Genomic DNA, 25787 nt, shown 5'->3' with positions numbered 1-25787 from the left:
AGTTCACTACAAGCTTCATTCTATTTTTCCTAATGGTTAAGATTAATATTAATTCTGTAAATTTGAGTTTGCTTTGTGAATTCCCACAGACTTCAGTTAAGATGAATAATGGTCCTTTGTATTTTTAAAAAAGATAAAATTAAAAATCTTCAGCTGGTAAAGAGAGCATTCTCATGTTAATCACAGCACAACAAATTCATGGCAAAACAGAAATTGAACAAGGAATATTGCCTATCAGTAATATGGATCTGGAGCAAAACCATCAATACACACTTTTGCCAAAAAGTATTGATAACAAATTCTGAGAATGTTGCTATAAGATGATGTTTAGAAAGAGAAAACCCTTAAAACTATTTTAGTTCTATTGAATCAATTGAAATTTTTAGAAAGGAACTTATTGTACCTAAACATCCAAACTCTGAATTCTATTAGTTGTTTTTTCTGTGCTTGGTTGTCCAGGAAGCATCTGACTTCTTAAGTATGCTATGACTGAACACGTTTTCTTCACAGTAATAGCAGAGAAATAGAGAAGCAGTGTTGTCTAGTGGGCACCTACCTAGAAGACTATGAGCTCCATATAGGACAGGACTCTGTTCAATCTAATTAACATGTATCTATCCCAGTTCTTAAAAAAAGTGTTTGGCACATAATAAGCACTAAACAATGTCATTTAAAAAAAAAAAGAGCAAGGGCCTAGGTGTCAGAGGACCTGGATTCTAATGCTGGTTCTTCCCCTTGCCTGCTGCATGACTTCGGAAAAGTGCTTAAACTTCTCTGGCCTTCAGTTTTCTCATCTATAAAATGGGGATTCAGTATATGTTCTTCCTCTTATTTAGACTGAGAGCCCCATGTGGGATAGGGACTGTGTCTGACCTGCTTATCATGTATTTAACCTAGCATTTTGTCCAGTGCTTACCACAGAGAAAGCCCTGATAACACAATTATTATTCTTTTTATTGTTATACCTCCCTCTTTGTCATGGTGAGAGAAAAAATAACAAGTCCAAAAGAGACTGTGGCACTTGTCTTGGATTGGTTTGTTCCTTTCCAGCAAACTAAGGACCTAAAAGAGTCAGAACAGTGTATCAAATTTAGTATCTGGGACTGATTCCATCAAATCTATAATCCTATAAGCAACTGTGCCATTAGTATCCTATCTTTGCTTAATAATTTTTGAGGTTGCTTGGTGACATGCCATGCTCCCTAATGTCCCCAGGTAGATTAAAATCTATCAGTAGATGACCTTTGTGTTCCTACTGTGTGCAAAGCAGCATACTAAGTTATAGGAGAGAATGCCACACTACTTGCCCTCAAGGAGTTTACAGTCAAATGATGATGATGATGATGGCATTTGTTAAGCGCTTACTACGTACAAAGCACTGCTCTAAGCACTGGGGGAGGTTACAAGGTGATCAAGTTGTCCCACAGGGGGCTCACAGTTTTAATCCCCATTTCACAGATGAGGTAACTGAGGCACAGAGAAGTGAAGTGACTTGCCCAAAGTTACACAGCTGACAGTTGGCAGAGCCGGGATTTGAACCCATGGTCTCTGACTCCAAAGCCCGTGCTCTTTCCACTGAGCCATGCTGCTTCTCCAATGAACAATCTAATTACAATTTAATTAAAACTCTACAATAATTCTTTGGGAAGAGTGAAGCCAACCTACTTTACTCATCAGAGGGTTTCATTATGAGTTACAGGAAGCCAACAAGTGCATTCAAAAATAAAATTATGGAGCTTAGTCTACCACTCTACCCACTACTTCAACCATTAAACTTTTGGAGAACAGATCAGGCCAAACATCACTTGACTCTCAGAATTAACAGAATTACCATACATACCACAGTATTACTGTCCACAAAACACAAGCAACTGACAATCTTCCCCAAAGTTTCAGTAATCAACAGGTGTTTATTGAGGACACTGTGGAGGCACAACAGTGAAATAGATGCTTGAGGTGATATTGGAAATTAGTCCCTATTCCTGTCCTCAAGGAACTTAGAAACTAAGTAATGGAGACAAAACAGACACATGGACAAACAAGTGACTCATTCTAACCCCCAAAATACAGTAACATATGGTAGAGTCTTCATTGCACTCAGTGTGCCCTTGGTTCTAGGGCAGACCCCCCAAAAACATTTAAGTGGACCCCTTACCAAATGTAAGGGGCTCCCCAAAACCTCCAGGGCCTTGGGGAGGTTCTGCCTCTAACCGAAAATGGAAAGAGCTCCGTACAAAAACCTACAAATAGTAATTACAAGAATCATTAGAAGGGAAGGGATATTGAATAGGTGAGATTCCCTAGAAAAAGTGGTCTCTGAAGCAATGAGGGATGTGGCTTTGGGAAGTAGTAGGAGGAAAGATTGTCCAAGATCAGAGTAGCCTGTAAACACCTCCTTGAGGAATCAAGAACATTTAAAGAGGATGGCAAGAAGATGTTAGAATGTGCGGCTTAATTGGACACAGAAGATGAAAGCAGATATGTAGGATGGGGCCAGCAGATGGATCTATACCCTTTAGGCACTTGCTATTCATCCTACTTGCCACACCACAGCACTTATGTTTGCATCCATAATTTATTTATATCAAAGTCTGGCTTCCTCTCTAGACTGTAAACTTGTCTGGGCAAGGACCTGTACACCAACTCTGCTGTATTGTATACTCTCCCAAAAACCTAGTACAGTGCTCTGCACACAATAAGTGCCCAATACATACCATTGATTGATTGATGGAAAACTCTGAATCTCTACCATTCTCCCTGAATGTCTCTATTCTCCTTTCTTTTCTCCCCTCTGTGTCTCTTGCTCTCTCTCCCTGCCGGATTCTTTCTCCATCCCCCTAATCTGAGGCCAATATCCTGGCCCCATGGAAGCTACATTAACTAAGCTCATTTTGTTTGTTTCTACCTTTCATATGCTTTTGTCCCCCCACAATCTAGGGCCACTATCCTGCCCCCATGGAGGTCACACTTACTAACACTGTATCTGGAGGTAATTGATATAAATAATTCCATTTTCTTCATTTGAATTAGTAATACTGTAGAAACCTACTTTTGGAGTTACAATAATTTACTAGCAATTTGCACCATATAAAAAATTCATTCAATCATATTTATTGAGTGCTTACTGTATGCAGAACACTGTACTAATTTAACACACTGACACTACTGAGTTGAGGGTACCTAGGATATATCCCCTAGATGTTCCTAAAAACGTCAAGATTAGAAAGAAACTATCTGTTTCCTCAAAGGAAACAGGGGTCTCTTCCCAAATAATTCATTTCCTAAAGTTATTAATTTTGAAAGAGAAAAAATAAAGGGAATATTACTATTCTTTGTTTGAAAATAATATGAATTATAAGGTTTTAACAGTACGTGTGTGACTAAAACCAATCTATAACTGAAAAATGTGTGCATTAAAGATAGCCTTGCTGCATCATTCCTTTTGTTATCCCTTGTGTCTGGAGATGTTTTAAAATCAATCGATCATATTTCTTGAACACTAACTGAGCACTTACTCCCTCTTGGTGTCAGGCTCTTTCTCAAAGCTTCTTTTCAATTAATCAATCAATCAATTGTATTTATTGAGCACTTACTGGGTTCAGAGCACTGTACTAAGTGCATTGAAGAGTACAATATTACCGAGTTGGTAGACATGTTCCCTGTCTCCAATAAACTACACTCTAGAAGGGGATATGGACATTAATATAAACTATGGATATGTACATAATTGCTCTGGGGCTGAGGGAGAGGTGAATAAAGGGTGCAAATCCAAGTGCAAAGGTGATGCAGAAGAACTGGAAGAAGATGAGATAGGGCCTAGTCGAGGAAGGTCTCTTAAAGGAGATGTACTTTCAATGAGGCTTTGAAGGTGGGGAGGGTGATCTGTCTGACTGAAATGAAGAGGGAGAGTGTTTCAGGCCAGAGGCAGGATGAGGGTGAGAGGTCAGTGGTGAGATAGGTGAAAATGAGGTACAGTAAGTAGATTTTGTGTGGGCTGAGTTGTAGTAGGAAATCAGGAAGATAAGGTAGGAGGGGGCAAGGTGATTGAGTGATTTAAAGCTGAAAGTAAGGAGTTTCTGTTCTATGCAGAGGTGGATGGGCAACCACTACAGGTTCTTATGAAGTGGGGAAACATGGACTGAACATTTTTATAGAAAAATTATCTGGGCAGCAGAGTGAATTGTGGACTGGAGTGGGGAGACACTGGAGGCAGAGAAATCAGCAAGAAGACTGATGCAGTAATTAAGGCAGGATAGTATAAGTGCTTGGATTAACATGATAGTAATTTGGATGGAGAGGAAAGGGAAACTTTAAGCAATATTATGAAGATTAAACTGATAGTATTTGGTGACAGATTGCATATGAGGGCTGAATGAGAGAGATGATTCGAGGATAACGCCAAGTCTCTAAGGTTATGGGCTTTTGAGACAGGGAGGATGGTGGTGCTGTCTACAGTGACAGGAAAGCCAGGGGGAGCACAAGGTTTGGGTGGGAAGATAAGGAGTTCTGCTTTGCTCATGTTAAGTTTGAGGTGACACTTGGACTTGGACTACTTGGACTACTACTTGGACTACTCTACTTGGATACCCAAGTAGAGATTCATTCATTCATTCATTCAATTGTATTTATTGAGTGCTTACTGTGTGTAGAGCACTGTACTAAGCGCTCGGGAAGTACAAGTTGGCAACATATAGAGACGGTCCCTACCCAATAGCAGGCTCACAGTCTAGAAGATGCCCTGAAGGCAGGAGGAAATGTGAGACACTACTGATTGCTTCATGGCAGGCTAACCATGTGTTTATTGAGTACCTACTGTGCCTCCAGCACTATCCTAAGCACTTGGGAGAGTACAAACAAAAGATACCATCCATGGTCTCCTGGTAATTACTACCTAATGTTTTCTGTTGCCTTCTCTTAACTGTCTCCTGTTATGCCATATCATTTCAACTTTTATTTCATGTCTTTCAGTTGTTCACTTTTTCAGCCCACCACAGAACATTTGTTTGGTTTCCCACAACTATCCATTCTTCCCCCATCCTGTCCAGGGATGGCCTGATATGATGGGAATTACTCCTTTTGGGGTGGTCTGACATTGTTCTAGGAACTCATTGATTATCCTTCTATCTTGCCATTTAATGTTAATATGCATCATAGGTGACTGTAACTGTAGTCTCCTTATATTGTAAGCTTCTTGTGGCCAGGGAACATATCTACCAACTCTGTTATGCTGTACTCTCCCAAGTGCTTAGGTCAGTGCTCTGTCCATGATAAATGCTTAATAAATAGGATTGAGTAACTGATTGATTGATTGTGGAACTCTAGGTTGCTACACAAGCCCTTCTTCTGGTTTAAATTATCCCCAGAGCCACTTGTTTTGTCTCATGCTGTCGAATTGTTTCCAATCCATAGTGGCTCCATGGACACATCATTATCATCATCAATAGTAATTATTGAGCGCTTACTGTGTGCAGAGCACTGTACTAAGCGCTTGGGAAGTACAAGTTGGCAACATATGACACATCTCTCCCAGAATGCCCCACCACCATCTGCAATCGTTCTGGTAGTGTATCCACGGAGTTTTCTTGGTAAAAATACAGAAGTGGTTTACCATTGCCCTCTTCTGCTCAGTAAACTTGAGTCTCTGCCCTAGACTCTCTCCCTTGCCACTGCTGCCCAGCACAGGTGAGTTTTTACTTGTAGCAGATTGCCTTCCACTCACTAGCCACTGGCCAAGCTAGGAATGGAATGGGCATGCCTCTACTGGACTCTCCCTTCCATAGCCAAGACTGGTAGAGTACTAGAAACTCTCCAGGTGTGATCCCGAGAGGGGGGAGCCACTTGTACTTCCCTGTAAATAACTCTCCTTCCCTGTAAATATTCCCTGTTCTATTTCCCTGTAAATAGTTCAGTTCGTAAAAATAATCTTTTGAATATATGTTGATGTGGGAAGCATATATGACCTGCTTGTAAACATTAGATTATATAATAAAATACGTGGACCCAATGAATAAGCAAACAGAACTGCATTAGTTGTCAAAGTTGTCGAAAAAGTGTGAGAAGAGAAGCAACGGGGGCTAGTGGGTAGAGCATGGGTTTGGGAGTCATAAGGACCCTGGGCAAGTCACTTCACTTCTCTGTGCCTCGGTTATGTCATCTGTAAAATGGGGATAAAGACTGTGAGCCCCATGTGGGACAGGGACTATGTCCAACCTGATAAGCTTGTATCTACCTGAACACAACACAATTTCTGTCATATAGTAAGTGCTTAACAAATGCCATTAAAAAAAAGAAGAATTTTACCACCCAAGCAGCCTACTGACAAAGTAAACTGTTTAATGTATTTACACAGGAATTGGCTAGGCAATTTGAAGAAACCTGAGGGATCTTATGGTTGCCAATACTGAACTTGGCAGGCACACCAGAATCCATGGTTCTTTGTTTTCCAGTACCATTCTAGGTTTTTCCCATAGAGTGAAGACTCTGACACTTGTATTTGTAAAGCAGTTCCTAGAACTGCTGCTACTACCTTCAAAACCTTATTGAAAGCACATCTCCTCTAAGAGGCCTTCCCTGACTAACCCCTCATTTCCTCTTCTCCCACTCCCTGCTGCATCACCCTTGCACTTGGATTTGCACACTTTATTCAGCCATCCCTCAGCCCCATAGCACTTAGGTACATATACATGATTCATTTATATTAATGTCTGTCTCCCCCTCTAGACTGTAACCTCATTGTGGGCAATTAACATGCCTACCAACTCGGTAATATTGTATTCTCCCAAGTGCTTAAGGTGTTCAATAAATAGTGTTGATTTGATAATTCCAAGTACTTAGTACAGTGTTTTTCAGATGTGAGCACTCAATAAGTACCACTGATAATTATGATGATGGAGTAATAAAAAATCAAGGCCTAAATTGCTTCTAGAAAATAAAATGTTTGGGCTTACAAAAGCAATAAATCCAGAGGTATCCAGGGATATTTCTATCTACCTAGACATCCTAGATTGTCCATTTAAATTTTAATGCCAAAAAGGAGTTTGGCAGAAGGAGCTTTGATTTAGGAATGCTCTAAGTAAAAGGTATACACGAGCTCTGCAAGAAAACAATCTGCTTCCCATTATTGGCAGTATGAGTGGGAAGGTGGTAGTCTCAGCTAAAGAATAATCCTTCCTTCTGATAATAAAAGGGGGATGAGTCCTTTTTCATGATTAAAGAGGGAAGTATAGTAACACATTGAGAAATGGAAAAGTGTGCTCAGCTATTTAAAAAAAGTCTTTTTCAATACATTTTATGACACCTAGAGGGTATAAACATGCCCATAAATTTAATTAATTTTCTTTCTTTTTTCATTGCACCTGCATGACCTGAAGGAAGGGAATTCTAATGAAAATACCATCAAGAAATTCTTCAGGACTTTCAAAACTCATTTGGACAATATTCACAAAATAAGGTGTTACCTTCGGTTAATGATTCAAATAATATATTTGGAAGAAGCAGCTTAATATTAAAAAATGATTTACCTATCTTGATAGGGAGAGATATGTTGGCCATCCATATGTCCCAATTTTGCTGGGGCAATTATGGAATTTTCTAGGCTTTTTTGGGCATCATCATCATCATCATCATCATCATCATCATCATCATCATCATAACAATGGTATTCATTAAGCACTTACCAAGTATCAATCATTGGAGTAGATATAAGTTAATCCTGCTGGACACAATCCTTGTCCTGCATGGGACTCACAGTCTAAGAGGGAGAACAGGTATTGAATCCTCATTTTACAGATGAAGGAAGCAGATGCAGAGACATTAAGTGACTTGCCCAAGGACATACAGAGGCAAGTGGTGGAGTTCAAATTAGAACCCAGTTCTGCTGACTCCGAGGCCCATTCTTTTTCCACTAGGCTTAATTACTTCTCAATTGTTTGAGAATTTAGCCTGGCCAATTGCATCAATACCCAATAGCTCTTTATTAAATTAATGCTTGAGTTTACATGGCCAGGCTGGGGTACGCTCAGTTTATGTTCATCTTTGGTGTCATAGCATTCTGGGACTTGTCAAATGCATTCCCTCCATACTTCCCCTTCCATCCCATCTCAAAGATCTGTGAGAGCAAAGAAGAAGTTGTGCTAAGAATATGGCCCAATGTCTTGGTTTCAACAAAAAAACAGCCTGGTAGCCTGGTTATCCCTCTTCCTTGGCTTTAGGCTACAAAACCTCAAAATAATTTACAGAATTTATTCAATTCTAATGACGACAGCAGACCAGACACCCACAATGATACATTTTTAATATATGAACTGGGAGAGTTAAGTGACTTAGCAACTGTCACGGGAAGTTAGTAGTGTGGCCAACACCATATCAGGCCTGCTGTCTTTCTAATGCACTCTTTAGTTTTGTAAAGACTATTAATTCAAAATGTGCTTCATTCAAACCAAAGTGCTTACTATATTTGATTTTCATTGCCTTTTCTTATTAAAGTAGATATCACTTAAGTAGTGGTCTATCATTATCTCATTAATTTTGCTTTTAATTTATGTAGAATACTGTATTTACTACTACTACTGATAATAATGATGGTATTTGTTAAGTGCTAGGTGCCAAGCATTGTACTAAGTGCTGGAGTGAATACAAACAAATCGGGTTAGACCTAGTCCCTGTCCCACATGGGGCTTACTTTCTGAATCCCCATTTTACAGATGAGGCAACTGAGTCACAGAGGAGTGAATTGACTTGCCTAAGGTTGCACAGCAGACAAGTGGTGGAGCTGGGATTAGAACCCAAATCCTTCAGGCTCCCAGGCCCAAGCATTAGCCAACACTGCTTGATTTAAGCATCTACTTACTCACATAATTACTCCACCCTGATTTTTAAGGAGGAACTAAACTATTATTTTTGTAGCACATAATTGACTATGCAAAAATTAAAAATTGTTTTTATTATTTGGTCTCTTCTTGCATTTTTAATTATTGTATATCCCAAACAGGTATCTGCAGTGTCTTATCTGATAAATTGTAATACCACAGAAATAATAATATAATGGCATTTATTAAGTGCTTACTATGTGCAAAGTACTGTTCTAAGCACTGGGTACGTTACAAGGTGATCAGATTGTCCCATGGGGGGCTCACAGTCTTAATCTCCATTTTACAGATGAGGCAACTGAGGCACAGAGAAGTTAAGTGGCTTGCCCAAAGTCTCACAGCTGACAATTGGCGGAGCCAGGGTTTGAACCCATGACCTCTGATTCCAAAGCCTGTGCTCTTTCCATTGAGCCACGGAACATCAAGTGTCATGACTAGGTTATCAAGTCCAGTATTCGGTGGCCCTAATAAGCAATAAAACAGCCAGGTGTTTGGTAGAACTGTGTGATAGTTCCCTTCCTGGATTATTATCCTCATGATTATGAAAGAGATGTCCAATATCCCTAACTTTTCTGTCACATCTTTAGCTCTCTTTACACTACTAAACAATCCAAGAACAGTTCCCCAATACTTAATGCAGTGTCCTATACCCAGTAAGTAATCCACAGATATTGTTAATGATTAAGTAAAATGGAATCAACGGTATTTATTAGGCACATACTCTGTGCTTGCTCTGTTTGAAGCATTTAGGAAAAGACAATAAAATAGAGTTGGTAGACACCATCCCTCCCCTGAAAGAGCTCACAATCTAGTGGGATAGTAACAGACAACTGAGGAGATGCCAGAAGTCTTTCAAAATTACATAATCATTATCTTGCAGAAAAAAACACGAGAGGAGTTGACTGTGAACTATTCGACTACATCACTGTTCTTCTCCATTACCATCAAGATCATAACCAGAATCCTTCTGAGTGGATTACTGAAAATCACTGCTATCCCTGAGTTGCAATTGTAGCTTCATTTCCAGCAGGCATGATGTTTATTATATGGCAGATGCAAGAGACGGGCAGGAAGCAATCCCAAGAATTTCAGGCTATATTTGCAGACCTTCAAAAGCATGAATGAATATGTTCATAAAATGGGACTCAGGGAAAGGCCTATTGCTTTCTATGTATTGCCCTTAAGTGGAAAGTTAATTCTTGGACATTCTCACCCTTAAAAGTCCTGTTTCATTTTAGGGACATTCCCCACAGGACTGTAGTTCTGTGGGAAACACCACCAAGAATTAGTTTTCCATTTAAAAATAACACCTGAGAACCATGGTCTACCCATAATCCCTTGTCTCTAAGGATTATGGCCAATGATTCAGTGCTTCCCCCCAAAACTTTGCATTACAAAACCCCTCCTTGAAAAATCTTAATGGTGGACAGTGCATTTTATAGCATAAAATTGGTTTGTGTGGCTCGCGAATAGCTGTTACATAAAACTAAATTGAAATATTTCCATTTCAGCCATTAAAATCCTCATTATGTCATGAAATGCCATAGTTAGTGCTGCTTTCAGTTTTAATCTTTTTCAAAACCATTGGCTGTTAATGTTTTGTGAGTTCATAAACTAATTTGAATTGGTCTTATTTTGCAGTCAAGCACATTACACTTGTTTCATTTTTTGCCTCACAGATTTAACATCTGGAAGCTATAAAAAACACAATAGACTGTCTAAAGAGACGGTCACCAGAGACTGTGCTATAGAGTATGGTACTTGAAATTTAGAACTTGGTTATTCAACAGCACTTAAGGGTCTGATACATCTCCCTTCTGTATTTTACTGGTCAGACTCCATTTGAGACTGATGATGATAGCGATAAAAATGATTTATCCCCAAAACCATGAAGCTCAGGTTACCCTTTGGCCAAGCTATTAGGGTTCATGCTATTCTCCAGGAAAATAGTTAACAAGAACCCATTTTAAAAATCTCAAATATTAAGCACACAACTCCAGAAACTATGGAACTCTAGCACCCACCCAATCTATCCCATGCTGCATTATGACGAAGGCAGCTGCCACTATATTCAACTCAATTAAAGTGCTTATATGTTGATAGGCATTGATAAGATTCTACATTCTGGTAACGTTTGCAATCTATTCCTAGAGAGATTGCAAGGTCTAAACAGTTAAAATAGGTGATATTCCTTAAGACTAGAGCTTATATGGTTACAGTTTTCTACTAAGACTGATAATCATATTATCAGTCTCACCTCTCCCGCTGTCGATCCCCGGCCCATGTCATCCCCCTGGCCTGGAATGCCCTCCCTCCCCACATCCACCAAGCTAGCTCTCTTCCTCCCTTCAAGGCCCTTCTGAGAGCTCACCTCCTCCAGGAGGCCTTCCCAGACTGAGCCCCCTCCTTCCTCTCCCCATTCTCCCCCTCTCCATTCCCCCGCCTTACCTCCTTCCCTTCCCCACAACACCTGTATATATGTATATATGTTTGTACGTATTTATTACTCTATTTATTTATTTTACTTGCACATATTTATTCTACTTATTTTATTTTGTTAATATGTTTTGTTTTGTTCTCTGTCTCCCCCTTCAAGACTGTGAGCCCACTGTTGGGTAGGGACCGTCTCTATATGTTGCCAACTTGTACTTCCCAAGCGCTTAGTACAGTGCTCTGCACACAGTAAGTGCTCAATAAATATGATTGAATGAATGAATGAACGAACTCCTCACTTATCTAATATTGTGATAATCGGAGTTTGGAGCAGTGAAAAGACCACAATTCTGGGTTTTAAGGGCCCTAGGCTCTAGCTCCAGTTCTAATAATAATAATAATGATGGTATTTGTTAGGCACTTACCACGTGCTAAGCACTATTCTAAGCGCTGGGGTAGATATCAGGAAATCAGGTTTTCCCACATGGGGCTGACAGTTTTAATCCCCATTTTATAGATGAGGTAACTGAGGTACAGAGAAGTTAAGTGACTTGCCCAAAGTCACACAGCTGATAAGTAGCAGAGCTGGGATTAGAAACCATGACCCCTGATTCCCAAGCTCATGCTCTTTCCACTAAGCCGCGCTGCTTCTCTACCTGTTAGGGAAATGCCTTTAGTGGTGACTTTATTAAAAAAATGATATTTGTTAAGTGCTTACTATGTGCCAGGCACTGTACTAACAGCTGGGGTAAATATACGCTAATCAGGTTGGATACAGTCCATGTCCCATATGGGACTCACACTTAATCCCCATTTTGCAGATGAGGTAACTGAGGCATAGAACAGTTAAGTGACTTGCCCAAGGTCACACAGCAAAGGATGAAGTCAGGATTAGAATTCAGGTCCTTCTGACTTGCAGGCTCATGCTCTATCCACTAGGAAACACTGCTTCTCAGCCTTTTTTGGAGCAAAGGATGACTTAGAGTGGCCTACAAGGTGTACCATTACAGCCAGAAATTTGAAAAATATCCAGATAACTTTGGGGGTTGAAGAACAAAGGCTATCCAGGCAATGGCTTGTTGGGTTGGGACATAACAAGCAATCAGTGGTATTTACTGAACGCTTTCTGCTGTGCAGAGAACTGTACTAAATAAATATGCTCAATAAATATGATTGAATGAACTAAGCCCTTGAGAGAGGACAGTACAACAAGTGGTAGAAATGTTCTCTGCCCACAAGGAGCTTACAAAAGCACATCATCAGCACCATGGTTTAGTCAGTGTGCCTGTAAATGATTCCTGCTTTTAAAATAACCTTTGCATGAACTTCACAATGTGATGCATCCTGAAGAGGAAGGGGTGTGCTATAGCATACACACATCTGTAGAGTTGGTAAACAGCTTGGCTGAAGCAGAAAAAGCTGAAATGTATAACTGTGCAAAAAATTAATCTTAGAAGGATGACAGCAGCCTGTCTTGGCTGTGTAGCTGCCAAACGCAGGCAAAAAAATATGTTCATCTCATCCAGATTCCCCTTTCCTCTGTCCAGAATGCACCAGAAAATCATAATAATAACAACTGTATTTGCAAAGAATTTATTTTGTGCTTAACCACTGGACTAAACACTGGAATAGATGAAAGTTAATTAAGCCAGACATAGTCTCTGTCCCACATGAGGCTCAGGGTCTAAAGGGGAGGGAGAGCAGGTATTTTCTATTTTACAGATGAAACTGAGGCAAAGTGACTTGTCCAAGGCCATACAGCAGGCAAGTGCCAGAACAACTTTATTAAATCAGTGGTATTCATTGAGTGCTTACTGTTTACAGAACACTGTGCTAAGTGCTTGGGAGATACATTCCCTGCCCTCAGTGAGCTTACAGTACAGAAGGGGAAACCAACATTAATATGAATAAATTACGTACATGTGCATAAGTTCTGTGAAGTGGAGGGAGGGGTGAATAAAGGGTTCAAATCCAAGTGCAAGGGTGACACAGAAGGGAGTAGGAGAGGAAGAAATGAGGGCCTAGTTAGGGAAGCCTCTTGGAATTGTTTAGTATAGTGTTCTGTGAGGCTTCGTGACCAGGGATGTGTCTTATCTCCCTAGTGGTAGATGGGAATAATAATGATGGCATTTATTAAGTGCTTACTGTGCGCAAGCACTGTTCTAAGCACTGGGGAGGTTACAAGGTGATCAGGTTGTCCCATGTGGGGCTCACAGTCTTAATCCCCATTTTCCAGATGAGATAACTGAGGCACAGAGAAGTTAAGTGACTTGCCCAAAGTCACACAGCTGACAAGTGGCGGAGTCGACATTTCAACCCATGACCTCTGACTCCAAAGCCCGGGCTCTTTCCACTGAGCCACGCTGCTTCTGGGAAAGAGGGCAGGGGACTCCACAATGGTTTAGCACATTTTGCTCTACTAACATTATTCAGGCAAGATTCTTCATAATGATATGACAAAGAGGTGATTTTTAATGAATATTCATCGATTTGTCTCAGTTTGAATCACTAGATCGCCCAAACCGTCCGACCAGGGCATGGCACGGCGGGGTGGGAGGGAGGGGCATGGACCATTCCATGATGCTTGGGACAAAGAAACCCAGGCCAAGCATGCACATCTTTTTCTCCATCGTCCCGACTCATTTTCCTGGTCCCCAGAGAGGCAGCTGAAACAGAGAAACAGGAAAGTGCATTTTCCTCCACTGTCCTGGCACACTTTCCTGGATTGATCCCTGAGGCCTGGGATGGGAAAACCCAGCCTGGGCTCTCCTGGATAGCCTCAGAGACCTACTGCGGCTGTTACCACCACCAGGCTATGTGGGTAAAGGGAGATGTGCACCTGTGATTTCTGCTGCCAGACCAAGGGAGAGAGGCTTCTCCGTCAGGTGTAGGTTGGGGAATCCATTTCCCCATTCATCAGCCCTTTCCCCAACTCAAAGCAGGAAATTGGCTCTAACTGAAGAGGCTCTGTCTCTGTTCTTCCAGAATGTTCATGCTGCCTGAGGTCTGTCTCCTTGTGCGGCAAATGGAAGAGACAAACCAAGATGGCTTATGTTCATTTACTTTTTATTCAAAGAAAACCAGGACCAGCAGTGATCATATGTAGGGGTGACCTTAAGGCATTGGAGGGTTGCGGTCACTACTTGGCCCAGTGGCTCTGCGTTCGGGGTGCGGGACACCAGACTGGCATCACATTGCATTATGTGAGAGGCAGGAGAGGATGGTGGATCATAGTTCAACCCCTTTGCCTAGGACTGGCAGAATTGATAGGACAGCCAGGCAAAGTAGTTAACCAACCGAACGCCTCTCATGCATATTGCACCCCTGTTGCGAACCCTCCTATCCCCACCATTGCCCTCTCAACATCCCCTTCAGGCAGCTCAATGGAAAGATCCGGCCCTCCTCCACTTCCACAGAGCTTGGAATGGAGAGACACACAGCCCAAGACAGGCCGTCAGACACCCAATTATAATTCTGGTATTTGCTAAGCATTCACTACGTGCCAAACACTGTACTAGCCGCTGAGTAGATACAAGATACCCAGGTAAGACAAAATCAATCAGTGGTATTTAATGAGCACTTACTGTGTGCAGAGCACTGTTCTAAGTGCTTGGAAGAGTACAGTACAAAATAAATTAGCCTACATGTTTCTTGCCCATAAAGAGCTAAATGTAGTCCCTATCCCCTATGGGGGTCCCAGTCTAAGGATACAAATACAAACAAAGGATAAGGTTTGAGATGTTTTATATGGGCCAGCCACATTAGCCTGTAAGAAATCTATATGCTCTAACCTTATTAATATAATGCTGGTATGAATGTGAAATAAACAGACAACTCAGAGAAAAACCAAACAAATGCCAAGAAGGGTGATATGTCCTTGCCAGCATTCTGTAGTAGTAGTAGTATTAAGTACTATTACTACATACATATATAGTATATACTCTACTACTCTTTACTATTATAATTATTAATAGTAGAAAGTAGTAGTAGTAGACTGCAAGCTCCTTGTGGCCAGGAATTGTATCTATCAGCTCTATTATATAGAACTTTCCCAAGTTATTATTAAATTCATTCATTCATTCAATCAATCATATTTATTGAGCACTTACTCTATGCAGAGCACCGTACTAAGCACTTGGGAAGTCCAAATCGGCAACATATAGAGACGGTCCCTACCCAACAATGGGCTCACAGTCTAGAAGGGGGAGACAGACAACAAAACAAAACAATTAAACAAGTGTAAATACATTCAGAATAGAATTATAGCTATATACACATCATTAATAAAATAGAGTAATAAATACGTACAAATATGCACAAGTGCTGTGGGGAGGGGAAGGGGTAGGGCAGAGGGAGGGGGCAACGGGGAGGGGAGGAGGAGAGGAAAAAGGAAGGCTCAGTCTGGGTAGGCCTCCTGGAGGAGGTGAGCTCGCAGAAGGGCTTTGAAAGGAAGAAGAGACCTAGTTTGGCAGATGTGTGGAGGGAAGGCATTCCAGGCCAGAGGTAGGATGTGGGCTAGTGGTTGACTGTGGGACAGGTGAGAACGAGGTACAGTGAGGAGATAAGCGGCAGAGGAGCGGAGTGTGCAGACTGGGCTCTAGAAGGAAAGAAGGGAGGTGAGGTAGGAGGGGGTGAGGTGATAGAGACCTTTGAAGCTGAGAGTGATGAGTTTTTGCTTGATTCGAAGGTTGACAGGCAACCACTGGAGATTTTTGAGGGGGAAAGTGACATGTGCAGAGCGTTTCTGTACAAAGGTAATCCAGGCAGCAAAGTGAAGTTTAGACTGAAGCAGGGAGAGACAGGAGGATGGGAGATCAGAAGGGAGGCTGATGCAGTAATCCAGTCGGGATAGGATGAGAGATTGAACCAGCAAGGTAGCAGTTTGAATTGAGAGGAAAGGGCGGATCTTGACGATGTTGTGGAGGTGAGACTAGCAGGTTTTGGTGATGGATTGGATGTGTGGGGTGAATGAGAGAGCGGAGTCAAGGATGACACCTAGGTTGTGGGCTTGTGAGATGGGAAGGATGGTAGTGCTGTCCGCAGTGACGGGAAAGTCAGGGAAAGGGCAGGGTTTGGAAGGGAAGATAAGGAGTTCAGTCTTGGACATACTGAGTTTCAGATGGCTGGCAGACAACCAGATGGAGAGTCCTGAAGGCAGGAGGAAATACGAGCCTGGAGGGAGGGAGAATGAACAGGGGTGGAGATGTAGATTTGGGTGTCATCAGCATAGAGATGATAGTTGAAGCTGTGGGAATGAATGAGTTCACCAAGGGAGTGAGTATAGATGGAGAACAGAAGGGGACCAAGAACTGACCCTTGAGGAATGCCTACAGTAAGGGGATGGGTGGGGGAGGAGGAGTCCATAGAGATTGAGAGAATGAATGGCCAGTACAGTACAGAACTGTGCTCTGCACACAGTAGGTGCTCAATAAATAGCATTGAAGCTCTCAATGAAAACGACTGATTAATCGAGTAGTAATAGGAATTATTAAGTGCCAGATGGAAAGCATTAGGAAAGAAGTACACTGATGTGATACCGACATGGTCTCAGGCCTCCCAAGGGACTCACAACCAATGAATAAAGTGGGGAAGGGGGTGGTGATAGACCAGTACAGCTGAAATGAAAACATAAAAAACAAAGATGGTGATAAACATGAAAGGAGCAGCAGGTTTTCCCAGTTTGAGGCAGAATGCCCCCCGCCCCCCCCCACAGTCAGTCAATTGTATTTCAGCACCTTCTATGCAGAGCACTGTCCTAAGTGCTTTCAGAAGTACAATAAAATTAGGAGATTAGGTCCCTCACTCAAGGCTCTTAAGAATATGACAGTCCTCCCAAAGAGACAGGCACTAAATTCAGAGATGAGAGAAAGTAGGGGATATATATAGTGTTAAGCGCTTAGTATGGTGCTCTCCACAATAAGCACTCAATAAATATGATCGACTGAATATGTACATGAGTTAGTGCTTGGGTAATTGGTATGTATGATATGTATGAAAAGGCTACAGTGATAGGCATGATTTGGGAGGGTATTGTTTATCATCCGACTTTGCGGCAGCACCTTGAAGAGTCCAATGGTGGTCTGCTATACTGAACTTGTCCGACTCAGAGCTTTGTCTTTTGGGTTGTTTGGGGCTATCTCCCTCTCTAGACTGGGAGCTCATTGTGTAAATTCCTCCTCCTCCCCCTCCCCATACCCCTGCCTTACCTCCTTCTCCTCCCCACAGCACCTGTATATATGTACATATGTTAGTACATATTTATTACTCTATTTTACTTGTACATATTTATTCTATTTATTTTATTTTGTTAATATGTTTTGCTTTGTTGTCGGTCTCCCCCTTCTAGACTGTGAGCCCGCTGTTGGATAGGGACCGTCTCTATATGTTGCCAACTTGTACTTCCCAAGTGCTTAGTACAGTGCTCTGCACACAGTAAGCGCTCAATAAATACGATTGAATGAATGAATGAAGATTGTCACTCTATTGCTTAGTACAGTGCTCTTTGCACAGTAGGTGCTCAATAAATATGACGATATGGTACTTATATGCTATGTGTGGAGCTTTCTTCTAATCACTGACGTCCTTATGTTTTAGAGAGTTTATCCCTTAAATGGTGTCCCTTCCTCCCCTATTATTTTCCCAAAACTTCATTCGGCACTTTGAACACCATAAGTACTTACTAAAAAACTATTATAAGGAATAATACTATTTTTCCACCCCTAATCATTAACCTGATCTTCTTTGAAGAACTAGAAAGTTTTGTCATTTGAGTTCCTGGGAATAAAAGCTTCTTTGGTTTTCTTTCCGGTGCCCTTCTTTCTACCTTTAATTTTCCCTCAAATAGACCCTTCTGCTACTGAAGTGGGCTAAACTCTAGGTGACAACATCTCAAACAAATGAAGCATTTAATAATAATAATAATGATGGCATTTATTAAGTGCTTACTATGTGCTGTGCACTGTTCTAAGTGCTGGGGAATTTACAAGGTGATCAAGCTGTCCCATGTGGGGCTCAGTGTTAATCCCCATTTTACAGATGTGGTAACTGAGGCCCAGAGAAGTGAAGTGACTTGCCCAAAGTCACACAGCTGATGAATGGCAGAGCTGGGATTTGAACCCATGACCTCTGACTCCAAAGCCTGTGCTCTTTCCACTGAGCCACGCTGCTTCTCTAACTTAGAGAACCTTCCTCAAAGTATAGAGGAAAGATACTTTACGACTGTAGAGATAATCAACTTACAATTTGGATTAGTTTGAGTGAAAAAAAAGTGCAAGTTGCAGCTGCGTTATAACAACTGATGATACATATCATTCAGGAAGAGAAGCTCTAACATTTCTCTTAAGCCCCTGGCTATGTATCACTGAAGCAATAGCAATATACAAGAAAGAGAGTGGTGGATTTAAAGCCTCATGTGTCTGACTAGCTCCTTCTTGAGCGAATCAATTTCGTTTTTCGACACTTTGATTTCAGAGGCAGGAGCTACTTTGGAGTTTTCAGAGGACAAACAAGGTTTTTTTTTTAAAAGTACTTATGCATAATGAGGTTGCTTTTCCTGATGAAGGTGGTGACAGTATGCACTCTTTTCTACTGTTGCAACTTCCTTCTTGAAGGAGGCAGAAGCCTCTCCAATCGCTTGAAAGGAGTTACGCTGCCAAGTGCACACCTAATGCATAAAAGATGTGATTAATAATAATAATAATAATAATAATAATAATGGCATTTATTAAGCGCTTACTATGTGCAAAGCACTGTTCTAAGCGCTGGGGGACACACACACGGTAATCAGGTTGTCCCACATGGGGCTCACAGTCTTAATCTCCATTTTACAGATGAGATAACTGAGGCCCAGAGAAGTTAAGTGACTTGCCCAAAGTCACACAGCTGACAATTGGTGGAGCCAGGATTTGAACTCATGACCTCTGACTCCAAAGCCCAGGCTCTTTCCACTGAGCCACACTGATTCCACCCCAAAGTTCTTCCCTGCTGCAAACAAGCATCTGAAGCCATTCTAGGCAAGGTGAACTCTCTAGGCGCCACAGCTCCAGCCTGGTAAAAGTGTTTTCTAGGGGTGGATGGATGGTTTCCGCTGTCCTGAAGGGTCACTGGTCCGGCAAGAGAGGGCGCATAATTTATTTAGTGAAGTCCGCATCAGGCAAATAAAATGAGTATCTTAGAGACATTAGAAACATTTCAGGAATATTTTCTTGATCAAATCCACTTTCTCAACTTTTTAGAAAAATATTATTTTACTGACAGTTTTTAGGTAGGAGAGACATTCGAAGTGACTTCTACGTTCACACATGCCTTATCTCATCCTTCCCATCTCAACTGGCCCTGAGCAGTATAGAACAGCCAACAGCACATTGCATCAGACCTTCAGATTCAAAATCTGTTTAGTTTGACACAGAAAATTAAATCCTAAGACTTAGCTCCCCAGTACATAGAGTTGGTGAATGATGGGAACACACACACACACACAAACACACACTCTCTCAGTAGCTGTCTATCTGTTCCTCTAGCATGTGCTTGTTTTGCTATTTTTCATGCCTACAGGAATCAGTGGCCTTTCTGCTAGTAAGACTATCAAGACATAAGAACCTATGACAGCTACACCAGGTCAGATTAATCATCCATCCAACCCAGTGGCAGTGGCACCAAGGGCATCGGAAGAGCAATGTGATGGTGCCCTTGGTTTCTTCAGGAAAAGAAAATTTTCAAAGCATTTATTACACAAAATGTCAAAGAAAAACAGAATCTCCAACCTTCAGAGAAAGGTACCTCACTCAAGAACATGGCATAGGTCAGAAAAATAAAGAGTGTAATCACTTGTAGTGCTTCCAAAATTTCTGGTACATGACATGAAAGATTAAATTATAGAAATAGGGGGGATGAGTTGGAGGCAGTTTTGCCTAGTAGAAAGAGTATGGAACTTGGAGTTGGAAGACTTGGTTTTGGGTTCCAGCTGTGCTACAGAACAACCTATTTGATTACATCATTTTCTCATCTGTAAATTGGAGATAAAACTAGATTGTGAGACCTGTGGGGGATATGGACTGTGTTCAATCTCATAATCTTATTTATCCCAGCAATTAGCTAAAGGTGTTGACTAAATGCCATAATTATTAGTATCTTCATTTTGTCTGTATTCCCCAAATTAGTTGAATTAGAACCATTATATTTCATGATCACTAGAGTACAAATTGGTTACAAGAACTAAAATGGCAGCTTTACAAAAACTTGTGTTATTACTCTGATAATGAAACAGGATGGGTAATAGTATTTATTAAGCACTGACTGAGTTAAAAACACCGTACCAAGCACTGAGAAAGAATACATGGGCGAGAATACATGAGTAAGAACCAGAGAGGTGCCTGGCCCACAACAAGTTCACAGTCTACGAGTAAGGTGTCACGAGCCCACCTGGTTCGTACCAACTAGGATCTTCCTAGACTGGGGGAGCCTCAGTGACACGTACTAGAAGTCAAACCACTCCTCTGACCACCAAGGTTACTGTGAAAAGTTTTTACTTGGTTTTACCAACGTGCAAGGGAGTGATACATACACTCACTCACTCCAGTCCACCAAGGGTCCAATACCAGCCTGTGGTTAAAGGAGCCCATTCTGCCAATGCTTCTTCTTTCTGCTTCCAAAGTGCTGCTGCCTTCTGCTTCTTCCAAGTGGTGCTCTCCTGATGCTCTTAGTGTGTTTCCTTCTTGCTTCGCACCTGCTTCTGCCCCTCTGTGTGTGCCTCCAGGTGTCCCCTCGCAATTCAAAACAACCGCCTTTTATCTGCCTTGGGCATCACAGCTGGGGCTCTACGTGAAGTCACCGATTGCCCCAGTCCTGTTACCAGGTAGAACAGGGAAAGCCACACTTCCCTCCATGCTCCGCCCCCACAGTCCAGCAATCACCTGTCTCAAGTAGAGCCCCTCAGTAGCTTTGCGAGTCTGTTCCTTGCAGTTGTTTGCAGAATCACAAATAGTCATTAACAAGACGACTTGTTGTGGGCTCACCACATGAGGCATGATGGAAGATTAAAAGAATAAAAACTCAACATCAACATAAAAGATGAGGATAGAGATAAGTACAAATTTTTTTCAAAAGCTGTAGGATACAGTAGAATGAGCAAGGCCTGGAAGTAAGGAGATTTGGGTTCTAATCCAGACTCTGTCATCTTCATGTTGAGGGATTGTGCAAAATCAATCATTTGATAATATTTATTAAGTGCTTACTATGTGCAGAGCACTATGCTAAGTGCTTGGGAAATTACAGTACTGCAGAATTCGTAAATGTGATCCCTGTTCAGAGAGCATCAGTCTACAGTCTACTTAACTTTTCTGTGCCTCAGTCTCCTCATTTGGAACACAGAAATTAAATGCCTATTCTCCCTCCCCTACTTCGACTGTGAGCCCTTATGGGATGACTAGGCCTTCATCTGTTAAGATGCCCTTGTATCTTCCTCAGTGCTTAGCACATAGTAAGCACATAGCATACACGGCAATCATTATTAGGTCATATATGAGCATTTTCATGGCTTCCTCTACCATGCTTTGAAGATTTGTCATGTGGACAAACTATTTCTTCTTAATTATTTATTCCTTAAATTTAAAACCAAAAGCTCAAAAAAAAACAAACTGTAAAAGACTTTCTCCTCAAATGTTACAATGTGCTTTTGCCTTAATTCCATAAATAAGCACATTACATATTGCAATGAATTAGCCTAATTCAAATATTAGTATAAAAGATTCCCTGAACTCAGCGACCATTAGTGGAGTGTGCAAGAAAGAGCAACCAAAAGCATCCCTCAATTTACAATTGCTGTCAGATAGTTAGCCTTGCTAAATAGTAAATTTCTCAAGGCTAGGGACCATGGGTTACCTCCATTGTACACACACTTAGTAAAGTGCTCAGCAGCACTGTAGGCACTCAGAAAATAAAAATAATAATAATAATAATGATGGCACCTGTTAAGCACTTACTATGTGCCAAGCACTGTTTTAAGCACTGGGGGGGATACAAAGTAATCAGGTTGTCCCACATGGGGTTTACAGTCTTAATCCCCATTTTACAGATGAGGTAACTGAGGCCCAGAGAAGTGACTTGCCCAAGGTCACACAACTGACAAGTGGTGGAGTCGGGATTAGAACCCATGACCTCTGACTCCCAAGCCCGGGTTCTTTCCACTGAGCCAGACTGCTTCCAAAACTTGGTAGATTAATCTACTTTGAATAGCTGTTCATTTTAATACAAAGGAAAGAGGAACGACAGGGCAAAGTGAAAATAAAGTTATTCCCTGCTAGACCATAAGATCCTTGAGGGCAGGAATCATGTCTTTCAACTCTATAATAGTGTGCTTTCCCATGCAGTTAGTATCCAATCCGTCACCAATGCCTGCCTATCTCGCCTTCACAACATCACCAAGATCCGCCCTTTCCTCTCCATCCAAACCACTACCACGTTAGTATAATCACTCATCATATACTGACTGGATTAATGCATCTTCCTCCTTTCTGACCTCTCAACCTCCTGTCTCTCCCCACTTCAGTCTATACTTCACTCTGCTGCCTAGATTATCTTTCTACAGAAACATTTTGGGCGTGTCACCCACCCTCCTCAAAAATCTCCAGTGGTTGCCTATCAACCTCCGTATCAAGCAAAAACTCCTCACTCTTGGCTTCAAAGCTCTCCAACACCTTGTCCCCTCTTGCCTCACCTCCCTTCTCTCCTTTACAACCCAGCCCACATACTCTGCTCCTCTGGTGCTAACCTTCTCACTGTGTCTTGTTCTCCCCTGTCCTGCCATTGACCCCTGGCCCATGTCCTACCTCTGGCCTGAAATGCCCTCCCTCCTCAAATTCGCCAAACAACCACACTTCCCCCCTTCAAAGCCCTACTGAAAGCTCACCTACTCCAAGAGGCCTTCCCAAACTAAGCCACCCTTTTCCTCATCTCCCCCTCTCCTCCCCATTGCCCCGACTCACTCCCTTTCCTCTTCCCCACAGCACTTATGTGTATATGTACATACATATTATTTTATTTATTTATATTATTGGCTGTTTACTTGTTTGATGTGTACATATCTATAATTCTATTTATTTATATTGATGCCTGTTTACTTGTTTTGATGTCTGTCTCCCCTCTTCTAGACTGTGAGCCCGGTGTGGGCTGGGATTGCCTCTCTTTATAGCTGAATTGTACTTTCCAAGTGCTCAGTACAGTGCCCTGCACACACCAAGTGCTCAATAAATATGATTGAATGAATGAATGAATACAGTGTTCTTGTAAGTGTTCAAATACAATTGACTGAGTGAAGAGCATTGGGGTCTCTTAGAATTAGAATCCTAAAGCATTTCATAGGACTATGGTATTTTGTCTGAGTGTAAGGACAAAAGCTTGGAAGCGGTAAACTAGGCTGCATGGATATCAGGAGTAAGGATTGTAATTGGAATCTGGGAGTCAGTTTTCTTTTTGGGTGTCAGGAGTTAATTGCAGTTTCCTTAGTTTTATGCTGAGACATGCTCTCGGCCTCTCTAAAAACAGACCTGAATATACCCTCCAAACCCTCAGCACGAGCAACCAGTGCCAGGGCTCACAAGACATGGAATTAGTAAAAAAGAGAAAAAAAAGCTGCCTTGATTTGTACAATATCATCTGAAGCAGGATTACCTGGAGGAATACTTTCAATGTAAATGAACGTAGTCTTAGATGGAATAACTTAATGTTGATCCTCCTATGTAAAATCAATAGGGAGCTCATTGGCTGCATCCAATTTTTCACAATTTTCAGCTAAGTCAGGGATCTTCATGCCAAATCTGCTAGGTTATGTGGATTTGAGAACTGCCTTAGAGGGTTCTGGGTCCATTAACCAAGGGATGGATTACCTTGAGACATAAATATAATGTTTTTGTCTCCCACAGAGCTAGCCTTGTTCTAATCTGATTCGTGTGATTTCAAGAAGAACGGTGGCTATTTCTCTTAGACCTGCACTAGGAAATTAATAAAACACAGAAGGGTCTCTTGGTATCACTTCAGGATTCTGAAACAAAATTAATTAGGCATCCGCTTTACAAGCTTCACATTCTGGGAACCACAAGGTACTGGTACTCTTTGTTCTTGTAAAACCCCACCTGGAAAGCACAAAATCAATGTCATTATGTATATGGAATATGAAGGAAAGGAAGCATCAGGGACTGGAGTGGGGTGAGGGACAGGGAAATGGGCTTATACACATGCATCTGGCAAGTGAGAGACACCTTAAATTTTGACTGTGACTTTGTTAGATGACTGAGTGTAGCTGCAGGCAAACATCACTGTGCTGCCCCTAAGATAGCAAGCCAGAATTGTTCTACTCTTGCTGGAAGTGGGTTGTATAAACACTCTTCCCTGACATCAGTGACACAAAATCTTCCAGCTTAGGCTAAGACTGCTGGTTTGTCAAGTGTCCTGCTGAGCACTTCTGACCATATTATGAAGATAACACTTGTCCTGCTTTTTTGTATGATATTTGTTAAGCACTTACTATGTTACTAGGCACTATACTAAGCACCAAGGTAGATACAAGCTAGTCAAGTTGGACCCAGTCCATGACCCACATGGCATTCACATTCACAGCATTAATCCCCATTTTAACAGATGAGGTAACTGAGGCACAAGGACATTAAGTGACTTGTCCAAGGTCACACAGCAGACAAGTGACGGAGCCAGGCTTAAACCCAGTTCCTTCTGACTCCTGGGTTTGTGCTCTATCCACTAGGCTACACTGCTTCCTTTCTTTCAGAAGGAAACTCTGCCATTCTATATTTCCCCCCACCCTGAACCTTTCCGTTGGTCACGAAAATCATGTTTCAGCAAACGAATGCACCAAATGTGCTTCAGGGAGCATAAGTCCCGGCTAGACTGTCAGGTAGGCATTTTCTCATTCTGTGCTAAACATGAAACTTCAAGAATCTTCCTCCTCAGGATCTTCCCCTTTGAAAATAAAGCATCTTGCCCTTGCTTCTGAGTCAGGTGTGTTCCAGACAACACAAGGTCTCCAGAGGGAAGAGGAAGAAATGACTGTGTCAGACCTCTGGATTGCCTCTTTGGCCCCAACTCTCCCTGGCATACCTCACCAGGCTTATTTTAGCTCTACTTATGGTTAACTCTTCATTGTCCCCAGCCGCACAGTAACATTGCAGTACTGCAACAATGTTGTAGCTCGGGGATTCTGAACGAGATGTCTGTGCAGCTGGATGATGTTTTACTTGAGGCAGTCTAGAATGTGTAGAATCTTCTCCTTCACTCTCAACAGCCGAATGTAAAATTAGCTGATGGGAACAAAGTTCTGTGAAATCCTTACAACAAAGTTACTAGCCAAACGAAGCTGCTCTAGGAATTCAGGGTTATGGTGGTCAATTCAGAGTAAGGCAATGCATAAAAGCAGGCTGGCTGGCAAAATGGGTATAGATACAAATGGTAACTTTCCAATCTTACACTTCCAAGTGTAGC

The 25787-nt window shown here is 41.7% G+C and overlaps 1 protein-coding gene and 1 non-coding gene across 9 annotated transcripts in view; both read right to left on the bottom strand.

The window, feature by feature from the left end:
• NTNG1 (netrin G1) overlaps positions 1 to 25787 on the bottom strand; it is a 316974-nt gene that overhangs the window by 234368 nt on the left and 56819 nt on the right. The window lies entirely within an intron of this gene.
• Positions 5693 to 5830, bottom strand: LOC119927619. The gene has a single exon (XR_005450605.1). It is a non-coding gene; the product is annotated as a small nucleolar RNA SNORA7 (small nucleolar RNA).

The sequence above is a fragment of the Tachyglossus aculeatus genome, chromosome 4 (assembly GCF_015852505.1).
Source record: "Tachyglossus aculeatus isolate mTacAcu1 chromosome 4, mTacAcu1.pri, whole genome shotgun sequence".
NCBI lineage: Eukaryota > Metazoa > Chordata > Mammalia > Monotremata > Tachyglossidae > Tachyglossus > Tachyglossus aculeatus.
This window is presented reverse-complemented; position numbering and strand designations above follow the sequence as displayed.